The following is a 20867-nucleotide window of genomic DNA, read 5'->3' as shown; positions in this document are numbered from 1 at the left end:
AGAAAAATATGTATTATGTGAAGGTACACAAGTAGCTGAAACTAACTCCTCAATGTGTGTTACCTGGTAGAGATGCCTAGAAGGTGACCCTTTCCTTTGTAATCAGTAAAATCAATATGCAAATAAATCATGTGATCAACTTCCTTAAACATTTGTTCACTTACATGTGATTGACATTCCCACAGCAACTGTATGGCATGATGGCAAGAGGAGTGCATTTATAATCCAACAATCAGAGTTCAGATACTAGCCCCGAAACCTCTTGCATAAAGCTTGATGTATTAGAAAAGAGAAGACATATATCCTAATATACTAGAAAGGAGAAGACCCTGTAAGGAGACAATATGATGAGACCTAACAGTGGTCACTGATGCCATAAACTGATACTTAAACTCTCAGATACTTAAACAACTCAGATGAATGGTCTCATCCATAAAATGGAACCGTGGCCTCTGCCTCACAAAGAAAATCCAGTGGCCTATGAGGCCCTACCTGCTTGTCCTCTCCACAGACCAGTCTCATTTCCTCTTTGTCTTTTTTTTTTTTTTTTTTCCTCTTTGTCTTCTTGCTCATGCTACCTGGTTACCGATCTCCTTGCTTCTCTATTCTGGCTTTATGGGCTTTGCTGTGCTTTGTCCTCAGCCTGAAACCTGGCTCCTCCAGATAACTGTGTGGCAACCTCCCTTCTTCTCTCCTTTAAGTCCACCTTCTCAGAGGCCAACTTTGACCAATCTTTTTAATACCATGACCTGCTCTACCTGCCATGTCTCACTCCAGATCTTCCATATCACATTTGACTTTTTTTTTCTTAGCACTCATTGCTAATATAAGTTTTTGTTAACTTAGTATGTTTATTGCTTATTGTTTCTCTCCCAACTGAAATATCCTTTAAAAGGGGTAGAAACTTTTGTATCAGTTTTTTGTTGTTGTTGATATTGCACCTAGAAGTGACTGGCACAGAAAAAGGGCACTCAAATTTTTTTTTTTTTTAATGAATAAATGAAAGCTAAGCAACCAGAAGACCCCATGCAACACAACACTTGTGATTTATTCTGAAGACAGCCCTAGAGTCCCTTAGAGCATAGTGGCCCTTAGTTTTAGATATCATTCCAACAAATAGGCTCTCTGATTTCCCAGCTTACGACTTTTTAGAAAGGGAAGATTCTAAAAGGTGGCAACGTGACAGCAGCTAGCAATATTCACTGATACCTTGACAAAAAGAGAAGAGATGGAAAACTTAAAAACAAGCTGGAAAAATTAGATCACATGTCTGAGACCATTTTTTGAGGGTAAATAGCCCCAGACGACTTCACTCACATGAAATGTTATACATTTATTGCATTTGGTATGATGATTGTGGTCATAAAGATAAGGTTGAATCATGTTCATCAAACACTACTTAAGAAGATAAGAATATATATCATAAGCTGTAGTTCAGCAGGAACTGTTTATTGCACACCTAGTAGGTGGTGGGCACTGTGCTTAGTGCTAGAGCTTTAAAGGAAGATACGTGTTTGTAGTCTGGAGTGTGAAACAATGTACACAATTTTAATTTTGTTCAGAAATATTGAAGTTTTAGCATTTAAAAAGGCATAATTAGTTAGACTGGAAAATTTACTTACATGGAAGAGCTCCTTCCCTGGAAATGTTGCTATGAATTACTGCAAATCCCAGAGTTGGAAGAGTATTAGTGAGCCAATCAGGCTTACACCAAACCCCTAATTAATGTATGGTATTTGATCCAAATTCTTACTTCTCTCCACTTTTCAAAGGTGCCGTGTTGACAAGTAAGGTCAAATTTGGCAGCCAAAAGAAAGCTGACATTGGTTGGTACCATATTTCCAACACTGAAATTAACCCTCTAGCATGCAGTTTCAATATTATTCTGTGATTTTTCATATGAATAGTTTTTTTCACCAACAAAATTGCAGATTCCTTAACATTAGAAACAAGGTTATAAATGTGACCAGCTCAGTATTGTGTATGTTCAAATTTAGATCTAGGTAGTATTTATTGTCTCCTGTATGTGAGCTCTGTGCAAGGCATTTTTCACGCTCTCTCAATCCTTATATTGTCTCTTAAAGAATCTTATGTTGTAGATATGCTTATCACAATTTCTGGAATTGAGGAAACTGAGGCTATTTATGACTCTACCTCTTGGAAATGGATTTGAATTCAGGTGCTAGACTTCAGGCTAGGACCAGCAGTGTTGAATAATGGGCTTTGGTCACACCCATACATAGTCTTTCACTGAAGTTTAATGACATCTCAGAATATTTTTTAGATCTTGGATTATTTATTTTCTTTTTGTCATTTGGACCCTACCTTGTAGATCAAGTTTCACATCTGTGCTGCAGTTTAGCACCCAAAAAAGAAATTTTATATATGATAGAGCCAAAGTGTATTTTTCTTTATCCTTTGGTTATTTTTCCTTTCCTACTCACATAGCTTGTGGTTAAATTATTTTCCTTAGACTTTCATACTAAAATAATTTGCCTTTGGGTAGAGGCCAAGCACAGACCAATTTCAATTCGCTACAAGATTGTTTTTCTAAGCAGTTCAAATGAAAGAATTCCATGTCTCACAATGGGCATTTGTAAGTTGGTTATTTTGGGTAATTGGTGCTAGAATGTAGTCTCCTTTCAAAACCTTGCATCTTCTCACTACACCTACCTTAGGAAACAACCCAATAGCTACGCAGAAAACAAGAGCAGTGACCCAAAAGCCCACACCAATTACTGTTTCCAGATTCACATAACAGTTGTCTCCTTTGTGTTGAGTTTGAAATTTTAATGAGGCTATTTAATTTTCCACTTTTTATGTAGCTTTGCATAAAAATTCCTTCTTACCTTAGAGGGAACTAAGATTTGGAGAGAAGAATCCTCGGATGAATTAAAATAATCATATGGCTTACATTTATCAAGCACTTACCTCGTACCAGGAATAATGCTAAGTGCTTTATCTCCATTATTACAGCTAAGACCTGCAGCCAGCCCCCTGTGGTAGATCATTTTCTTCATATAATGTAGATGAACCACCATTCAAAGAAAGAATTTGTCCAAGGTCACTCGGCTGTAACAGATGCCAGATCCAGGACTCAAAACCAAATCAGACTGGCTCCAGAACCCTTGTACTTCATCTTTAAAAAAACAAAAACAAAAAAAAACTTATTTTGAAATATTTTTGATATATAAAAAAGTTACAAAGATAGTATAGAGAGTTCATGGATACCCTTCATCCAGTTTTCCCCAGGTTAGCATCATACATATCTGGGGTCATTTATTAAAACTGAAAAACTGATGTTGATACATTGCTATTAACTAAACTCCAGTATTTGGATTTCATCAGTTTTTCCATTAAAGCCCCTTTTCTATTCCAGGATGCAATCCAAGGGAACTATGTTGCGTTTGGTTGCCATGTCTTCCTAATCTGTCTGCTCTGGATAGTTTCTCAGTCTTTGCTTTTACGACCTTGGCAGTCCTGAGAAATACTACCCAGGTATCCTGTAGAATTACCCCCCCTCCCCAACTGGGTTTGTTTAATATTTTCTCATGCTTAGACTGAGGTTATGAGTTTTTTGAAAGCATATCAGAGAGATAGGATCCTTGTGCTTAAACACTTCCTGATACTGGTCTCTTTCATCCATGCCTATGTTATAGATAAGGATCATGTTTCTGTTTGCCCGTTTTACCTGAGAATGAACTACAGCTAGCGTGGTTTGGAAAAACACAAAAGGCAGAGGTTCATTTAAGTCTGTAACATAATTAGAAATCCCATGATGACTTACTTATTTCCATATTGACAGTTGACAGCTCAATAATTAATGTCAGCACAGAGAAATTCCTAATGAATTCCTAATGTTCAGGTGAAGAGAAGTTCCAATATTTTCATGTTGGAAATTCTTCCAAGAGAAGTATGCCTAAATATGGTAAAAGTTTTAATTAAAAAAAAGTTCTTTAGTGCTACTTAAAATAATAAAACTTTTAAAAAAATAACATAAATGCCTGACAACAGAGGAATATTTACATAAATTGTAGCACATCCCCATAATGGTATGACATATAACATTTTATATGCATATATATATATGTTTTAAAATGATGTTTATAAAAGGTAAATATTAGTATAGATAATATTTAGTGCAAAAGCAAGATACAACATTGTATTCGTCACCGTCACGGCTGACAATGTGTGCATTGCCCAAAAATGACTGCAGGAAAATATACCAAAATGTCAACAATCGTTGTTGGGTGGTAGGATTATGAGTAAATTTTACTTCCTTCTACTTTTCCATACATGCATGCAATTCGGATGTTTACATTTTGCTTTGTTTTAAAAAACAATATTTTCAAGGAAAGAGTCCTTGAGAACAAGACATGTGAATTAGACCTCATTCTGTAGCTAATCCCCAAACCACAGCACGCCCAAGATTGGAATGCTAACATTCTCTGAATGTGGGGGGTTGGGAAGAGGAAGGAGATGGTCTGCCACTACCCACCTCACACCACTGTCAGCATCCCCCTACACACACTCCCATACCTTGACAGACCTCCAAAGGCAGAGTGCAACCCTGTAGCCACTTGACTCCAGACTGAGGCTGAGGTGAACACTTAGTAGCTCTGTGATCTTGAATCAGGAGATAAAGGAGTGGTCAAGGAAGTCCCACAGCCTGGATTTGATCCTTGGACAGATGATTTTACTCTCTGCGCATCTCTCTGTTCCATCTCCTATAAAATGGGAATAATAACAGTATCTACCTTAAGAGATTTGGGAGAGGACAAAATGAGTTATACCTATAAAGTGCTTAGAACTGCGTCCCATGGGGTGCCTGGCTGGCTCAGTCAGTAGAGCATGCAACTCTTGATCTTGGGGTTGTGAGTTAAGCCCCATGTTGAGTGTAGAGATTACTCTAAATTAAAAAAAAAAAAAAGTGCATGGCACATAGCAGGTACCCAATGAATGGTCTTTAATATAATGGATTGTGATCGAACCATTAGTTTTTATTCACCAGGAATCTGAGAATGCTCTGCTAAATGATTTCTCGGGCAATCTCCAACTCTAAAACACTGTGATTCCAATTGTCCAGAGGCTATAGCTTCTGAAACTATGACTGAAAAATATGTGTAGTGTCTAAATGTGGCCAGAAGCTCACTCATGTCTGTTCATGGGGAAGAACAGTCTATGAATTCCAGCTTGGGTTTCTGAAAGTCGAAAAACATGTCCCAAAAGGACCTCCAGCTGAAGGCCATAGCTCTTGATTTTTCAAGCTGGATCACATAAAAAGAAGAATGTGGCTCTGCCAGAGTGGATGTATTCTTCTGGTGAAAAATCCTAAAAGTTCTCTTGGGTCACATGTGACATGATTTAATATTTCAGACTTTATATGAAGAAGTAGCTCATTAATTTATCTGAAGTGGCAAGCGCTATAGAACTCAGCACTGAACATTTAATATTTGATACAATATTAAGAATAATACCAATATAATAATACCAGTATAATACCAGTAGCTTGAACTGTTCCTAGGTTAGGGGATACAGAGAAGCTATTGAAAAGCTTAATTTCCAGAGAACTTAATTCAGGGAAGTGTTTGGCAAGTGAAGAGAATGTTTGGGTTTGAGGACTTAGCTTTGAGAGACTGCAAAATAAATCCTTAGGCACCTCGTTGGTGACCATTGCCAAGAAGCTGTGAAGACAAAAAATTGAGGTTCAAGGTAAGAGCAGCACTCTGGAGATTGGGAGACCCAGGTTCCCCCAGGAAGGTTGTTCTTGTTCTTGCTTTGGGGAGCCCTTCATGTCCAGCCTGGCACACTGAGTGTCCAGACAGAAAGGAAAACAGATCTTCAGACTGCTCATATGGAGCAAAAGGGGGCTTGGACTCACAGCAAGGATGTAATCCAGCCTGCGTTTTTTTTTTTCTTTTTTAAAGATTTATTTATTTATTTATGAGAGAGAGAGAGAGAGGGGGGCAGAGACACAGGCAGAGGGAGAAGCAGGCTCCATGCCGGGAGCCTGACGCGGGACTGGATCCCGGGGCTCCAGGATAGCGCCCTGGGCCAAAGGTAGGCGCCAAACCGCTGAGCCACCCAGGGATCCCCTAGCCTGTGTATTTCGGATCTAAATTAATCCCTAATCAGGCCAGTTCAAGAAAAGATGTTTTAACCTAGTTGAGATGAGTTCGCAACTTCTTCACGAGTAGTAGAAATAATATTTTCAAAGCACTTTGCAACTGCTAGTGCTATATGTCTTTGGAGCAGGCAGACCTGGCTTTGAATCCCAGATCCACAATTGATGAGCTGTAGGGCTGGGACAAATTACGTATGCCCTCTGTTCCCCAGGTCCTTCTCAGAGGTGCTGAGAAGTTTATATGAGATTCTGTCTCAAAATCTCAAGCACAGAACTAGGCACAGAGTGAACAGCCAATGGCCACTATTGTCTTTGCTCCTCATGATGGCCTTTTAGGTGATGGTTGTTGTGGCTTCTGTTTTACAGATGAGAAAACTGAGGTTAGGAGAAGCTGAGTACTTGTCTAAGATCAAATGTGTAGAAGCAGAGGAAGAGCCAACATTCACGACCATGTCTTCAGACTTAATTTCCAGATCTTCCCATTGCATGACAAGTCAGTGCCTTTCTTTATTTGAATGCAGCACCAGCCAGATACTCATTTATATCAGTCAAACAAGTGTTTTTTGAGAAGCTACTTCTCTGTGTATTTGGGAAACCAGCTTTTGCCCCCAGAGACTCTGGCAAAGTGGTCTAAGGCTCGAAGTTATGCTGTCTTGGGTTTTCTAATCCAGAACCCAAGCAGTTAACAACCAGTGAGAACAGGTCAGCAGGGTGAGTCCCTGTAGGTACTACAGGTGCTGGAAGGGTAGGTGGAGGCAAGGGTGGAGCTGGGAGTGGGGGGTGAAGAGTCAAGCCCAAGTTCAGGACAGTGTCATCTGGCTTGGGGTGATATCTGGACTTTGAGGCTGTCCAGACCCAGAGCCACATCCACCTTAGAATGAATTGTCAGAGGTCTTCCAGTGTGCCCTGGGCTTTCTGACCAATGGTTGGTTCAGTTCTGGTATATAAAGTGCTTATCCCTTACTGTCAGCTAGTCACTGTCTGGGTTTTGAGTTGCAGCGAGTCCCCATCATGTCTTCCCAAAGTCAAAAGCAGACACTCAGGTCAGTCGTTACTCATGCCTATAAACATGGACTTGCACATCCCAGCCAGTCTGCTTTGGGGTAGCAGACAAGCCCCACTGCCCCCCAGGACACACACAATCTGAGAGAGAGCCACAAGATATCCAATTCAAGCATTCCCACTGCTCCCGCCCCGCCACCCGCCACCATCCACCCTGGAAGGAGACGCTGTTGCCTCCCAGTTCCCCACTTCTCCAGCCACAGAAATGAGGCCACGTAGAAAGCGGAGCCACCAAGTCCAGGGGCTGAGTCCCTCAGACTGGGCCTCCCAGGGGTCTTGGAATGGAAAGAAGAATGTCTTTCTGAGTTCGCTACACCTTCCACTTTTGTGCACGGCATTCCTCGCCTGGCCTACACTCTGATTTCGACATTTGCTAGTCCAGTTTAAATGCTTCTTTTGCAGGCCTCTGGGTAAACCAGTCAGTTAAGCCTCCATCTGTTGGTTTCAGCTCAGATCATGATATCAGGGTGATGATCTCAGGGTCGTGGGATTGAGCCCTGCGTCCAGCCCCATGTCAGGCTCCATGGTCAGCATGGAGTCTGCTTAAGATTCTTTCTCCTCTGCCCCTTCCCTTTTCTCTCTCTCTCAAATAAATTAATTAATTTTAATATATATTTTATATATAAATCTTATAAGATAGACATGTTAATATATATATACACATATATTTTAATATTATTCAATATCAGGAATAATGTTTCCTTACCTTGAGCCTATTTAATATTTAGGTATTTAGTTTCTGCTTGTTGGTCTTTTTTTATTATGAAATATTTCAGACATAGGAAGAGTATAAATATAAAGAATATGTAGCAGCCATTACATGAAGCATTGTAAATACATTTGAGGTCCTCTCTATTCCCCTCCTAGATCATAGCTCCCTCCCTTTCACCATCCCTAAGGCAATCACCATGATAAATTTGGTATTTAATGATTCACACGCATGTTTTATTTTTTGAAGATTTTATTTATTTATTCATGAGAGACACAGAGAGAGAGAGAGAGGCAGAGACAAAGGCAGAGGGAGAAGCAGGCTCCATGCAGGGATCCCGATGTGGGACTTGATCCCAGGACTCCAGGATCTTGCCCTGGGCCCAAAGCAGATGCTCAAACGCTGAGCCACCCAGGGATCCCCCTCCCATGCATGTTTTAATATGTATGGGTATATTCTTAAATTATGGTCTTTTTGCATATCTTCAAACATCTTAGCAATTATGTCAAATGTAGGTATCATTCTTCAACTTCCTCATTTCTAAGATGGGTTTGGTGATAATATCTACCTTTCAAGCGTTCATTGTGAGGACGAAATCAGTTAATACATGCAAAGCACATAAAATTCTACCTGACAATTAAGAAGTGTTAAATAAATGTTAACTGTTATCATTATATTTTCTACTTATTGTGCTTAAGACTTACCCATGTAATACAGTTTCAGACCATTTATTTTAATCACCATACATAATATTCCATTATATCAGCAAACTGAAATGTACTTTTCCAGGCCTCTGTTGAGGACTGTTTAGTTCCCAATTTTTGCTATGAGCAACAGTTTTGCAGTCAACATTCTGGGATATGTCTCCTTGTATAGAGGCAAGTTTTCCTGGCTTCATGTAAATGAAGAATATGAAATTGCTGGCATATAACTTTAATATATTTTAACTCACTTTTGACTAATATAATTATACTGGGCTGTGTGTGTGTGTGTGTGTGTGTGTATGCACAAATCTTAAACATTCCTAGCATATTATAAGCTCTTAGAAGACAGCCAATGTCATTTAATCATTCTTTGATCCATGCACCCAGTATAGGGAGCATACAGGTCTAGGTGAGAGGATATAAAGATCGAATTGCATGGACTTCCTCTCAGGGGTCTCTGTGCCTGAAAGGACACACTCAGGACACAGGTAGTCAGATTGGTGGTCAGTTTAGAGGGGAGAATTTTCAGTGAAAATTCACCATTGGCCAGGCATCATATGCAACACACTCAATCATGCCTCTCATTAATGGTGCCACTTGCTTATTGGGTGGTCAGAACTACTCATTAATCTTGCAGAGTCCAGTTTCCTCTGATGAGAAAGCATTGTTTTGTTGTGTTTAGAAGCAGATCAGAATTCAAGTCCTAACATCAGCACATATAAACTCGATGAACTTGCAGAAAGGATTTAATTCCTTTGAGTCCCTGCTTCCTAGTCTATAAATGGTGCTAATAATAGTAATAGCAGCCTTGCTTTATTTGGAGCATGGAGAAGTTCTGTTTTGTTCCCTAATTTTTTTTTTTCTAACCAACAGATGTGGCTCTAATTAACAGGAAAAATGATAACTTCTTGTATGTCTCTTGATTCCCCTCTGGACATTAGGGCAGGCTTCCAGGCCCAGGAGCTCTGCTGGCAGCTGCACACTTGAACCTCTAGAGGGAGCTTTCAGGGTGTGTGAGGCCACTGCTTTGCCTCTGGGCAAAACTGCATTTAAACCATACCTGAGAATATGTCTATAGTGAGTAGATTCTTGGAGGAAAATACCGGGATCATTTTCCAAAATAGATCCAGACCGTGCCCAGCCTGCTTCCATCACATGCATACTTAATTTTCTGGAATTAGGTTTCCTTTCAGAGTGGTCTCCAGCTCCCCACAGTGGCCCCTCCTAGGAATTTCCTAAATTAAGCAAGCGTGTGTGAACTCCAAGAGACACACAGGCTTTATCTTTTGGCTGCCTCATTGTCCCTTTTCTAGAAGCAGGCATAGCATTTCACAAATAATGAGCTGCCGCTAAACTTAATCTGCTAGATTTATCACAGAATGTATGGAGCTTTTCCTGTCTCTAAGAAATACCTCCTGTTATTTTTATTTTTTATTTTCTTAATTTGTAACCTTATATTTAAGGGAATGTACTACTTCTGCTTAAATTAACCAACTCTAGAGTAAAATGTATTTCTTTTCTCCCCAAGTAATAGCCTGGTGCCGAGCACTTGGAAAATAACATAACAGTGGTACATTTGGGTTATGTGTCAGGGCAGGATCTTCTTGTGAACGTGCCTGAAAGGATGATTCTGGAATTCTAGTCTTTCTGAAGGAGAGAAGGCAGAGGAGCACTCTCCTCAAATACCTGAAGGGCCATCAAGCAGAATGGAGAGTAGATGTATTCTGTGTCTCTAGAAGGCAGACCAAGGGCATACAAGTAGAGTTGAGTATGAGGTCAACTTTTGCTCAATATAAAGAAAACTTTCTAAAAAACACTGACTGCTCCATCTCTGGAAGTGCTTGATTGGAAGTTGAAAAAACATCTATCAGTGATTTTACAGAAGGGAGTAGGGAGGACCCTTGATCTCTTCTGATGCTGGGATTCTGTGACTCTCTTATGGGAAGGGCATACTTTCCTAGTTTGCTTCTTGGTGATGGTATTAACTTGACTCTTTGGGATGTTTTTCCCCTGAAGTGAAAAAAATGTGTTTCTTTTTATTTTTAATTTAAATTCAATTTGCTAACATATGGTATAACACTCAGTGCTCATCCCATCAAGTGCCCTCCTTAGTGCCTGTCACCCAGTCACCCTATCCCCTCCCACCTCCCCTTCTGCAACCCTTTGTTTCCCAGAGTTAAGAGCTCCTCATAGTTTGTCTTCTTCTCTAATTTTCCCCCACTTGTCTTCCCTCCTTTCCTTTATAGTCCCTTTCACTATTTCTTATATTCCACATATGAGTAAAAACATGATTGTCTTTCTCCAATTGACTTATTTCACTCTGCAGAATACCCTCCAGTTCCATCCACATTGAAGCAATTGATGGATATTCATCCTTTCTGGGCTGAGTAATATTCTATTGTGTATATATACCACATTTTCTTTTGAATGGATAAAAAGCTGTGTTTCTTAAGTCACTGGTGTTATTACAGTCGCTGGTGTTGTATATATGAGTGTCATTGGTATTATGGAATCCAAGAGGACAGAATGGCAGTGTGTGAGATAGGAAAGGGACAGAGGAAGGGGTGAGGGAAGGCCTCACAGACCTGAGGTCAATGAAGGATGAGAGGAATTGGGGAAGGCTGGGGGTCTCCAAGGCAAAGTTATAAGAAGATAAGAGATCTTGGTTTGTTCAAGGTATGAGGTGTTTTCTGGAATAGCTTGACTTAGTGCCATCCCGGTGAGGGTAGAAGTAAAAGTTGATAAGTAGATGTGATATTCAAAATATTTAATGACCTATATGGTTTGGATCTAAACCAATCAAAACAGTGGCCAGCTATCTCACAGTGCTGCTGGAATACCCAATAAATATCAATCCAATCATTAAGTCTGCAAAGTAACTTTTTACCAGACTATCACAAATGAGGATGGCCCAATCACATTTGCAATTTAGAAAGATCATTCTGAGAGGATAAAGGATTGCTAAAATTCTTAATGGCTCTGAGTGTAAGCTGAATAGAATGTACTCAGCAAGCTTCAAGAAGCAATACTACATTAAGCCATAAACCCAGCTATGAAAAATAAGCCTATCCCTCAGCCCAGAACAACAACGATAACAACCAAAGCCACGATGTGCCAAAATGAAAATCAAGCTCTTGGTTTACAAGAAATGTAACTCTGTCTCCTTCTGTTGTTCTCGGTACCAGACTGGTTTTCAGGCAAAGCCTGGTTTGGCATTGATTCCTGATGAATTTGCTGAAAACCGCAACCTCACATGTTTACACTTCTTTCTCCTGGTGACACATGGATTAGAAAAAGAAATAGGGGTGATTAAGACAGGAAGGGTAAGCATCAGATAATCCAAAGCCAGACAAATGACCTCCAAATCAAAACCAGTCAACCAACCAAAGTCTCCACATCACTCCATTGAAATTCCTCCACTTTTCCAGACAGGGAGAGTCATCAGCATTGTGAACTATTGGTAAGTTCCCAATGGGTACTGGTGTGTTTTTTCTCTCATCCCCATGTAAGAACATGAGGCCAAGCAGCATCTGGTGAGCATCGGTCACTGAAGTTGTCAGAGGTATTCTGAGGTACTGTAAAGCTCATTGGACACAGGAGGAAACCTTTGTAATGGAATATGAGAGCACTGATGGGGGACCTGAAAATAGCATCACCAAAGGCCAGCCACCAATTGATTCTTTAGGGTCAAGTCCAGAGTTCCATTTGAGTGACACTTGGGTGTGTAGCTATTAGTGGCCAGAGACACCCCTTTCTCTTTGCTGAACATGAGGAGAAACTTAGTTAAGGCATATCCCTGAGAGATTTTCCCAAACTCTAGCTCAATATGATGTGTCAAAGGCTCAGGAGGGAAGCGATGTACTTGGAGCCAAGTATGTAATCATGGGCAGGGAAACTCCTGAGCTTCAGTCTCCTCATCCATAAAATCAGTCCTCACTTTACTTATGGGATTCCTGTGATGAGTTCATAAGATAAGATACAGCAATGGATAAATTGTTCATTGTTAGTTAAGTGTCATATGATATTGCTATTATTGTTCTTCTCAGATGAGCTCAGATAGCTGTGAGGGTGAGGGGTGGGGAGGTGGAATCTTCTCTCGGCAACGTGCAGTGGACTCCCAGATCCTTCTCTGGGAGGGACACCCATAAGCTCTGGAAGCTCTTAGAAAGTTGGCATGGAGAAATAGTCCATTGTTTCTGGGCCAATAGGTTGGGGCGTGGAGGCAAACTTAGGGAGGAGAAAATCATTGAAAGAGTCCTGGAGGAAGAGACTTGAAGTGAAAAACTTTGAGCTTTGGAGTCAGACTGTCTGGGTTTGAAGCCTAACCAGCTCCTCCCTCCCTGGCTATATGACTCAGGGAGACTGCTTGTCCATTCCATCTGTAAAAGCAGGCATGATTTTTATAAATCTCTTTTTAAAGGGTTGTCACAAAGATTTTAAATAATGTAGTTGAGGGGCACCTGGGTAGCACAGTCGGTTGAGTGTCCAATTCTTGATTTCAGCTCATGTCATTATCTCAGGGTCATGAGATCGAGCTTCACACTGGGCTCTGTGCTCAGGGGGAGTCTCCTTGAGATCCTCTCTCCTCCTTCTGCCTCTGCCCCTCCCTTTTACCCCCCCCCCCCCACACACACACAGAGAGTCTCTCTCTCTCTCTCAAATAAATAAATCTTAAAAAAATGATGTAGTCAAAATAGAGCCTAAAATCATAAATATAAATGAATAATGGTTATTATTATGTACCACTGATTTCAAGGTACAGCTGGCCCTTGAACAAACAAGCTGGTAGTTAGGGACACCAACCCCCAAGCAGTTGAAAATCCATGTTTAACCTTTCATTTCCTAGAACTTAACTACCAATAGCCTACTGTTGGAAGCCTTACCAATAATATGAACAGTTGATTAATGCATATTTTGTATGTTATATGTATTACATATATGCTATATTATTATAATAAACTAGAGAAAAGAAAAGGTTATGAAGCAATCATAGGAAAACACATTTACAGTACTGTATTGTATTTATTTTTTAAAAATCCACATAGAAGTGGACTCACTCAGTTCATACCTGTGTTGTTCAAGGGTCAACCATAATTCAACAAAAAATACTTACTTGTTCATAAAATTCTACATGGTATCACTTACATGTGGAATCTTAAAAAAAAAAAAAAAGAAGGTGAACCCACAGAAACAAAGTAGAGTGGTGGTTGCCTAGGGGTGGGGAAGATAGAAATTAGTAAAAGAAGACAAACTTTCAGTTACAAGGATCTGATCTAATGTATAACATGGTGACTGTAGTTGATGACACCGTGTTCTATAACTGAAATTTGCTAAGAGAGCAGAACTCAAGTGTTCACACACACACACGCATACACACAAAGGAGAAATATGTGAAGTGATGGTTACATTAATTAATTTGATGAAGAGAATCCTTCCACAGTGTGTACATATATGGAATCATCGTGCTGTATACTTTAAATATAGTACAGTTTTATTTGTCAGTTAGACTCCAGTAAAGCTAAAAATAAATACTTGTTCATAGAGGAAATGCAAGGTCCTGGACTGAAAGGGACTCTTAGCTCCCTGATGAATCATAGATGAGGAAGCTGAGGCTGAGAGAGGCTGGCCCAAGGTCACATAGGCACTGGTGACAGAGTCGAGTCATCAACCCTAGTCTTCAGAAGCCAGAGTGGTTTCCTGTCCATCATGCATCTGAGATGGAAGCACCTGCTTACAGGTGTCAGATGCCATGACTGCACATTCAGCCTTCTGAGGGCCTGTGGATCAGCAGGTGCAGGTGCTTTGAGGGGTCGCAGAGGGCAGTGCAGACTGGAAACCAGGTTGGCACAGCCAGGCTTGGGGCCCTGGGCATCAGAAGCAGAGGAGAAGTTGAAAGTCACATCTCCAAGTCTCTCTTTGAAGAGAGGGAGCCACTATGGGGCTTTAGACGACGGAGTAACATAGATTCGTGTTTTAGAAAATACTCCAGGACTGCTGTGAGAACACCATCTGACCTGGTTTGCCCAAGACGACATCAGTACAGTGGATGAAGTTTAGGAAGTGCTTTCTTGTGTGTGCCTGTGTAGTTGGGGTGGTCAGGGGTATCCCACAGAGCTCTCCAATTCCTTAGTGCAGATTCTCATTCCTCTATCTGATCCTTAACAACAGCCCTAGGAGGGAGGCAAAGCAGTTACTACCAGCCCTGTCCTACAGACAAGTAAAACCAAAGGGCAGAAGTAAAGCACCTTGTCTGGGCTTAACTGGCCATGAAGCTGGACTCTCATTCAAGCATGTTATACCATACTGGATTGGATTGTGTATGCTATAACCATGTCAGTGGTAAAAGTCTTTTGCTCCAAAGTAAATTAAAATACATTGAGGGCAAGAGACATAGTAGATGCTTAGTAAGTACTTGTTTATTTTTCCTACTGCAAACTACAAAGTTTAATCACAAATTTTGATAACAGATTTTGACAAATGTAGTTTTCCATAGCAAACATCTATAGTGTCAAGGGTATGAGATAACAGTATTTATAAATATTAAAACAAACTTTTTGATATCATAGGAAGTTTCTTTGAGGAAGAGATTTAGAAACTCAGATGCAGAATGGGAGAAAATGTTTGCAACTCATATACCTAGTATCCAGAATATATATAAATAACTTTAAAATGAGCAGAGTTACTTGAATAGACATTTCTTCAGAGAAGATAGACAAATGGCCAATGGCACAGGAAAAGATACTCCACATCACTAATCATCAGAGAAACGCATATCAAAATCACAGTGGATGCCACTTCACATCCACCAAGATGGTAATACTAAAAAAAAAACAAAAAACAAAACAAGAAAAAAAACACTGGGAAATAACAAGTGTTTCGGTTAAGATATGGAGAAACTGGAACCTTTGTACATTGGTGTTGAGAATGTGAAATGAAAAACAGACACACCAACAAATGCATGTGTAAGAGTATCCCTAGCAGCACTCCTCATAGCAGTGAAAGGTGAAAGGGCACAGATGTCCACCAGTAGATGAAGGGATAAACAAATACTAGTTTGTATTTACAATGGGTATAAGTCAGTCATTCCAGGGAATGAAGGACTGGTCCATGCTACAAGATGGATGAACCTCAGAAACGCACTATAGTGAAAGAAGGCCGACCCAAAAGGTCACTGATTGTACAATTCCATTTAGATGAAATATCTAGAATAAATATATCAAAATAGTGAGATCTATGGAAACAGAAAATAGCCGAGTGGTTGCTTAGGTCTGGGGGATGGAGGAAAAGGAATATGGAGAGTATCTGCTTAATGGTGAGGACATTTCTTTTTGAAGTGCTAAAAATGTTTAAAACTACATAACAGTGTTGGTTGCACAACTTGTGAATGTACTGAATGCATTTTTAATGGTTAATTTAATTTTAAAAATATATAAAATACCGGGGCACCTGGGTGGCTCAGTTGGTTACATGTCTGACTCTTGATTTCGGGGATGTGGGTTCAAGCCTCACCTTGGGCTCTATGCTGGGTGTGAAGCTTACTTTATGTGTATACACATACACATTCAAATTATGGTAATAGGTGTATTAATATTCAATAGTAATTTTATTAATGATTAAAATGTCATTTCTGATGTGCTGGTTTTTCTTTATCTTTTTGTGTTAAGAGTTCAGCTTTTCATTGAACAGGTTACAGAATAGGTTTAGTCAGAAAGACCAAAGCCCATGTCATCATCAGACAGTCTTCTTTGCTTCCACCTCCTTCTCTTCTGCTGGGGCAGCCGTGGTACAGGTGGTGGGAGCTGCTCCTGATACAGGACCGGCTGCTTGGGCAGGTCCACCAGCCCCCACATTGCAGATGGGGCTCTCGATGTTGACATTGGCCAGGGTCTTTGCAAACAAGCCTGGCCCAAAAGATCCAACATTTATACCCGCTGCTTTAATGAGAGCAGTGCTCTTATGCTCTGTGACCATCACCTCATCGTGGAGCAGGTTAAGGGTGGAGTAGATGCAGGCAAGTCCCGAGAAGGAGGCTGCGGGAAGCAAGTGCTGAACAGATACTGCTGGGCGCAGTGCTAGTCACCGGTTGAAGTGAGGGCCTCACTGCCGCATGGCCTTAGCTTCCTCTAACATAATGGATTTTCTACTCAAGGGTTAACTGTCTCCCAGATGACTTACAGAAATTGTGCCACAGTTTCCAAATCTATAAAATGGGAAAAATAATTGCACCTGCCTCATTTAATTGTTGAGAGGATTAAATGAGTTAGGAGATGTAAATCTATACCTATGAAAATCTACTTACATCCACGTAAGTCAATTTACATTATGTGGTTTTGATATATTTGTATATGTTTATATTTATATCATATACAAACTCCCTACTTTTATTGAGTTCTCCATTGTTTCTCAACAACACAAGAAGTTAAAATGTGCAGAGAACATTGGTTTTATGAGGGGAAACTTCTTTGCTCTTTTTTCTTCTAGGAGACTGTGCCTTTGCAGCAAGGCAGACTCTCTTGCTCCAAGGTATTTCCCAGGTAGACATTACATCCTTATGTTGGAAGGTCCACCAATTGCTGTGTCCACCCATACTTCACAGAGTTGAATGGGTAGACAAGGAGCCACAATAAGCCTGTGCTCAATAGGTGTCCAGTGGGCCTCCCCCTCTCCAGCAACAAGATGTGTGGTTTCCATTGTCTCTACTTCCCCTCACAGTCTTTTGGCCAGAAATAGTCTATGGTCCCAGTCCAGCTACCAAGGAGGCTAGATTTGTGAAGGTACATGGCCTGTTTGATCAGCTACTAACTGTTTCTACTACACTGGTTTGGAAGAGTCTAAGAACTCTGGGCAGCAGTTCACTGCTGGTTCTGACCTGATCTTGTAAACATGTTCCTGGATACGGAATTCCAGATTCTGGTTCCAGTTGCCAGTACTAGAACCCCTGCGGTTGCATTCCTGCCTTGGTACCATACCTCGGGTCTTATGAATGCAAGTCCGTATCACTGAAAGGCAATTCATGACTCTGGATCCCTGCTACTTGCTGCTTATCTAATGTACTTATACATTTATGTGTATTGTCTAATGTCGAATTCCCAGCATTACACAGACCATCTATCACAGAGCCTCTACCTTATGCTGGACCTGTCACCCAAACTTTTTTAGCTGCCTGTTGCCAGAACCTTTCTTCTGTTGCCTGTTGCACCTTGCTGTGGCTGTTCTTCACAGCCCAATCCACTCTGGTTTGGCCCACCTCATCATCATCCAAGACCTGGTTCTGACAGGGGAAATGGAAAGCATAACAAGAAAAGGAGAGAAAGTACAGAAAAGGAAAGCAGAAGAGAGAGGCAAAGTGACATAACAAATGAACATTACATGTAGAATGTGGTTGAAGTCTACACTCTGCCACTTACTGTGCAATGTGACCTTAGCCAAGTCCAGAACCTTCCTAAAACCTATTCCCTCAGTTACAACAGGAGAGAGGTAGACCAGATGATCATTAAGGTCCCCTCTGACTGATATTTTATGATTCTGTGTGTAGATAAGAAAGCTCCTGAAAGTCTCTTGGACTCTTCTGAGAGTGATAAAGGTGGCCAGAGCTTATACACTGACCAGACGTGTCACGGGCTGAATTTGGAGTGAGAACTACTTTGGAGTATCCAGTCCTCTGGTTAAACATTTTCTTGGACTTTACTGAGTAAAAATCAAAACCTGTACTTTCACAGATGGAGAAGGGGGAGAGTTGGCTTTAAATATATTTCATCTGACTATGATGAAAGTATTAAAATTGCACAAGTAGGAAATTTATAGGGCACTTTACATTCTGTTCATTTTTGCACTAGTCAGAAAAGCTGAAATTCAGTATGTTCTCAAATTAGCTGAAGAAACCCCTTGTCAAAGACCCCTCAATCCATCTGGTTACCATTATTAAGGCATTATGGGGTGTGTGTGCTTTCCATAGGAAAAAAAAAGAATAATCCCTTCAAATATGTAATTTCATAGGTTTTGAAATATGAAGGCAACCATTAAGGGAGCTATCAAAGCAGTCTGAGGTACAGTGCAAGTTGTCAGGGGAAAAATATAAGAGAATTTTCAATAACTGAAGGTTCAACTGATTTTAATGCCAAGGCCTAGGATTGTAACAACACTTCTTGGAATTCCTAGAGATTGTTGTTTATTGCGTAGAGGATTCTGAACCAAGAAGATAAATTCTGAATCACCTGGACTGTATTAAAGTGACTGGGGACTTGGAGGGCTTGGTGGGGGGGGTCTCCTCCATATGAACCTCATAGCATAGCTGCCCTCCCAAAGCACAGCACAGCTGAGAGCTGCTATTCTTCTAGCTCTGGCATTTTGTTCCAAGAGCACTGTGCCCTGAGCCAGCATCGCCTCTTAGACATCAACCCAAACAAGACAACATTTTTCCCTTATGCAAGACATAGTAGAAAGAGTGAGAGCCTGGATTCAGACAGATCTTGAGCCAGATCCAGGCTCTGAGCCTCCCACTCATAAGCTTTGTAACCCTGGGCCAGCACAATGCCTCATTCATAGAAGATACTCAGTAAACCCCTCCTGACCTAAATTGTTTTTTCATCCGCCAAATGAGGATGGTAATATCTATAACATAAGCAGGTTTGATGATTATATGGGTAAAAGTTCTCAAATCAGTGCCTGATACACTGTAACCACTATATATGTATTTATTGTAAAAAGAACATTCTGAAAATTTCTAAGATATGATAAAACACTTCCAAAATATTATATCTAATATTTTCATTTTCCTTATTTTTATTTTATTCACTATTTTCAAAAAATATATTTCCATACGTATTATAAGAGCCTATCAAAGTCTTCAACATCCCCCCAGATCTCCCTTCTACCATTCAGTGCTGTATCGCTTACCAAGTGCTTCAGTGAAAGAACTGATCTGACTCTGATCTCAGGCCTGCTCTGCAGAGATCTCACCTGTCTTGTCCTGCCTGGTCCCCCAAGGAGACCTGGCATTTGGCTGGAGAAACTTGATGCTGACTCAGCTCTCAGACATATCAAGCCCTAACAGGACATAGTTGTTATCATCATTCCCTGCTACCATCAAGGGCTACCTTGCAAAATATAGGAAGTGGTTTCACTGTTGCCATCCTTGATCTGGGGCTGGGATTGTTTACTCACTGGAGGAAAAACAATGACTTTGAGACTTGCCATTTGGTTGGGAATCTAAATATCTCTTTAATCTACTTATATTTTGTGGAGTTGGCAAATGCATGAGGGCAGAGAGGAAAGTGGGGAAGTCCTTAAAGAATGCAACACTGCCATTAGCTGTAATGAAATTGTCAAAAAATTTAAACTCAGTGCTGGTAAAAATGCAATAGGATGGCTACTTATATGCTGATTTGGCAATATTCCTAAAGAGTCTTAAAGTTGCTTGACTTCTTTAGAATGTAAGTTTCTTTCTTTCTTTCTTTTTTTTTTTTTTTAAGATTTAATTTATTTATTCATGAGAGACACGCAGAGAGGCAGAGACCCAGGCAGAGGGAGAAGCAGGCTCCCTGCAAGGAGCCCGATGTGGGACTTGAGCCAAAGGCAGATGCTCAACTGCTGAGCCACTCAGTCTTCCCTAGAATATAAGTTTCATGAAGACAAGGATATTTTGTCAGTTTTGAATTTTTTAATTATTGCTTACTACTGTATTACCAATTTAAAATGTTGTCCAGCACCTAGCAGATACTCATTAAATATTTGTTGAATGAATGAATAAGAGTTATCAGTCTCTAAAGGCCTATAGTAGTTTAGTCTAAAAAGCAGTCAGAAAAAAAAATCAAATCAAATAAATAAGAAAAAAAACAAATGCGAATTAATTATGTGCTCATCACAGCATAATTTATAATCATGAAAACTGAGAAACAATTATACAAAATAGGAATTATTAGATAATCAGTTGGAGTGTTTTTCAGATTTTTAAAAATGCTTTAAGTTGAAGTTTTAGTATATTTAGTAATAATTATATAAAATTATTATATAATTTTAAGTGAAAAACGGATTTGGAAATTTTTTATATAGTATGATCTCAACTTTGTTTAAACAAGTTTTTTTCTTAAACATAGAAAAGATATTAGAAGAGGGGCACCTGGGTGGCTCAGTGGTTGAGCGTCTGCCTTTGGCTCAGGGCATGATCTCAGTCCTGGGATCGAGTCCCACATCATGGTCCCCGCATGGAGCCTGCTTCTCCCTCTGCCTGTGTCTCTGCCTCTCTGTGTGTCTCTCATGAATAAATAAA

The 20867-nt window shown here is 40.2% G+C and overlaps 1 protein-coding gene and 1 pseudogene across 2 annotated transcripts in view; one reads left to right on the top strand and one right to left on the bottom strand.

The window, feature by feature from the left end:
* Positions 1–20867, top strand: part of ME3 (malic enzyme 3) — a 186224-nt gene that overhangs the window by 37259 nt on the left and 128098 nt on the right. The gene's annotated exons all lie outside the window — the stretch shown is intronic.
* On the bottom strand, positions 13004–20807 carry LOC140615117 (large ribosomal subunit protein P1 pseudogene; annotated as a pseudogene).

Source organism: Canis lupus, chromosome 23, assembly GCF_048164855.1.
Source record: "Canis lupus baileyi chromosome 23, mCanLup2.hap1, whole genome shotgun sequence".
Classification (NCBI taxonomy): Eukaryota; Metazoa; Chordata; class Mammalia; order Carnivora; family Canidae; genus Canis; species Canis lupus.
Note: the sequence above shows the minus strand (reverse complement) of the source record. Positions and strands in the feature narration are given on the sequence as shown.